Source organism: Telopea speciosissima, chromosome 2 (genome assembly GCF_018873765.1).
Source record: "Telopea speciosissima isolate NSW1024214 ecotype Mountain lineage chromosome 2, Tspe_v1, whole genome shotgun sequence".
Lineage (NCBI taxonomy): Eukaryota > Viridiplantae > Streptophyta > Magnoliopsida > Proteales > Proteaceae > Telopea > Telopea speciosissima.
The window spans coordinates 33311671-33315256 of NC_057917.1; the positions used below are offsets into that span (position 1 = coordinate 33311671).

Consider the following 3586-nt stretch of genomic DNA (forward strand, 5'->3'; position numbering starts at 1 on the left):
TGGAGTAGAAAAAGAGTTTGTTGTTGAGAAAGAAAACAAAAAAAACAAAGCTTTTGCCTTAATGCCTAAAAAAGAAAGTATGGTAAAAAATACTCAATGCCTAAGTCTTTGGTTCCGTCGATACTATAAGTGGTTTACTTGAAGGTGAGTAGTGTTCAGAAAATATGAGGAGATCCCTTGACCTTGATGCATGCTTGTTACTTGAATTGATTTGGGGTGATAAAATTCAAGTGTGGGGGAACCTTTGGCTCCTTAATCTTTAGTTGAGTATTTCTTTGAGACTGTTGATGAGCACATTTATGTGTGAAATCTTAGGGCATAAAACATACATTTTACCACATTGGACAGAGTTACTCGGTGCTTTCTTATGCTTTTCAGGGTTTAGGTGAATTATTGTGAAAATGGAAGAGATGATGCTAAGGAGATGTTTTTAAGCTTTTTTGAGGTGTTAATAGTATGGATGTATAGCCCATCGAGTCAGCTTCGCAACGGTTCAAACGACACTTGATTCCGAGTTGAAACGAAGAAGTTATGGCTGTTTCCGTAACGACGCGCGAAAATGGTGTATAGGGGTTTATTTATAATTATTGACAGTCGGACGGGGACAAAGTGAAGCGGAAGTTCGGATTCTAGGGGCCTTAACAAAATTATTATAAGTTAATTTACTGTACCCGAAAGACTCCATTTGGAAGGCTCTGGACAGTCCAACTTCAACTTGAGATATCTTGGGCTCCTCAACTCCGAATTAGACGAAATTTGGATCTATTTTGGGTGATTTTTCGCAAGGAACACAATGGTGAGGCCTATATAAGCACCCCATGCTCCACGTTTTCTGAAGGATAGAATGGGTATTTTATTTATTCTTGAAGGAATCCTAGTCATCACCCTTACTCTCTCTCTCTCTCCTCCAACTTCTCAAGGACACTTCTGGAATTCTACTTGGGATAGATTTATATTTTTTCATCTATGGAAGGTTGAAAAATCAAAGATGCTTTGATTTTATTGCTTGGAGAAGATATCTACAAAGAAAATTAAGTACTTGTTAGAATTGGAAGTTTATTTTTCTAGAAATAGAAGGTCTATGTAAACAATCTTCTCTTCTTCTTCTTTCTTTTTTTTTTTTTCTTTTTTCTTAGGATTCAAGGCATTATAAAAGAGGAAAGAGAAGAAAATATTCTCTTTTCTTAGGGAATATTTCTCCTACGCTTCCATCTTCTCTCTTCTCCTCTCTTCCACCTATAAATACCCCCTACCTCTCTTGTAAAAATTGCTCATTCACTTAGTGAAATTTCTTCTCTTCTTCTCCTTCTAATTTGTGATTTTTGGTTTTTCTAAGTTCTAGTTTTCTTTTATGATTTTTAGTTAATGGTTATAATAAGTTTAGTTTATGCTTTTATTTCAATTTAAATCTTCAATTGGGTTGTAATTTCTTAATTCTAGTTTAGGTTTTAAGTCTTCTAGTCTAAGTTCTTAAGTTGATGACAAGACTTGAAGATTTAGAAGAGGAGGCCATGGTAAGTTTATGCAAGTATTCAAGCTTTTCAATTACATTCATGCAAGCACATTCAGGTTTTACTATCTAAACTCTCAATCTCATTCTCCATCTCCTCTATCTCTCTCTATCTTCTTCTTCTTCCCCCTCTATTTCTTTTATTTTAATTTTATATGGTTGTGGTTTATGGATGCATTTTTATTCCCTTATTTCTTTTTATACAGTTAGTATGTGTGGCTGTATTTTTATTCCTTTCAATTCGCTTTAGTTTGATAGGTTAGATGCTCATGTGTTAGGAAGCCGATTTAATCCCTTAATTTTGTTAGATGCTTATGAGTTAAGATGCATTGATTTTTGTTAGTTTAATTAGTTTAATTTAACACTTTAATTTGGTTCACTTTGCATTACTTTTAAGTTAGTTAAATAAAGTGGCGTATATCTCCTCGTGTTCGACCCGTAGCTATGATTGACCCGTACACTTGCGGTTTTATTTTAACTCAAACAAGTTTTTGGCGCCGTTGCCGGGGAGATTATTGTCCATTTTATTTATCTAATTTTTAAGTAGTTCGAAGTGTTTTAGTTTATTATTTTCTCTTCTTTTTTTTGAAAAAAAAAAAATCAATTTTTGGAAACCTCTTCTTATTTCTCTTCTGTTTTAAATAGTGTGTGCCCAATCTAAAGTCCTTCATATGCTTCAACCCTCCATCTTTTGGTGTCCCTCATAGGATTAAATTACCTATGACGCTACATCTTGACTTGGTTGGGTGGATTGACATGTGACTTATCTTTGGAGGTGACCACTATTGATAACAGAAAAGCGACATAGTGAGAGTGTTGGAAACATCAACGTATAGTAGACCTTCATTCTACATCAGAATCCATATTGGAGTCACACGTAGGTGGCTATAGAAGACTATACGGGTTCCCTTACTGTCAACCTATATGGCATCCTTACAGCTTTTGAACCATTGTTTCACTTTTTGAGGGATAGAGATGCACTATCTACCTTGGGCTCCCTCTTGTTTCTAGTTTTTTTTTTTAAGTGTTTTATTTTTCTTTAATTTTTCTAAAGGAGACCTCATATCTGTTTAGGTGGCTAAAGTGTGGACTCATGATTCAAGTAATCGTCTTATTAGAAGATCACCTTCTCTACCACCTTTGACCATGGGTGACCAACAACCCAAGACTCTTAAGGATAGGTTTTACTCCACCAAGGCTGCACAGCCCTCATGCATTAGTCTGCCTATTGTTACAAGGAATAACTATGAACTCAAGACGAACTTCATCAGCATGCTACCCCATTTCCATGGGATGGCTAATGAGGATGCATATCTCTTCCTTAGGGAATTTGAGGAGGTCAGTGTTCTAATTAAGGTCCAGAATTTGACTGATGATGCAGTTAGGCTTAGGTTTATACCCTTTGCCCTGAAAGACCAGGCCAAGAAGTGGTTCTATGGATTGCCAACAAACTCCATTAATACATGGGATGAGTTCACTATTATCTTTTTGAGAAAATTCTTCCCTCTTCACAAGACCAATAAGCTTAAAAGTGACATCCTCCAGTTCAAGCAGAAACCACATGAGTCCTTTTCTAAATTCATGGAAAGATTCAAGGACCTCCTCTTAGAATGCCCTCACCATGGTTTTGACTTGTGGCAGCTATGCCAAATTATTTATGAGGGTATTGATTATCAGACCAAGCAACTTGTAAAGTCTATGTGTCCAGCAGGCTTTACTTCTTTTTCTGAGGAGAATGATGCATGGACATTCTTAACCAACTTGACTGATAAGACTAGGGAATGAAAATCTTCCCAAGAGGCTGAAAGGACTACTAAAGGGTATCTCATTGAGGGTATGCCAGCCAAGGAGGCCAAATTTGATAGCCTCATAAAATGGTTGGAGTCCATAGTTCTTAAAGAGTCTTTACCAATTAATCCGGTCAACCAGGTCAACCATGTGTCGGTATGCAGTTGGTGCCAAACCACTGGACACCTTTCTGAGGAATGCCCCAACACCTTGGTGGGCAATTCCAGCACTGAGAATGTAAGTGTTCTCTACCAAAATAACCCATATAGCAATACTTACAATCCAAGA

General features: G+C 36.6%; 1 non-coding gene across 1 annotated transcript; it reads right to left on the reverse strand.

Annotated features, from left to right (window-relative positions):
* Nucleotides 1-3031: 3031 nt before the first annotated feature.
* On the reverse strand, nucleotides 3032-3138 carry LOC122653384. Its single transcript, XR_006331814.1, has one exon. It is a non-coding gene; the product is annotated as a small nucleolar RNA R71 (small nucleolar RNA).
* Nucleotides 3139-3586: the final 448 nt, after the last annotated feature.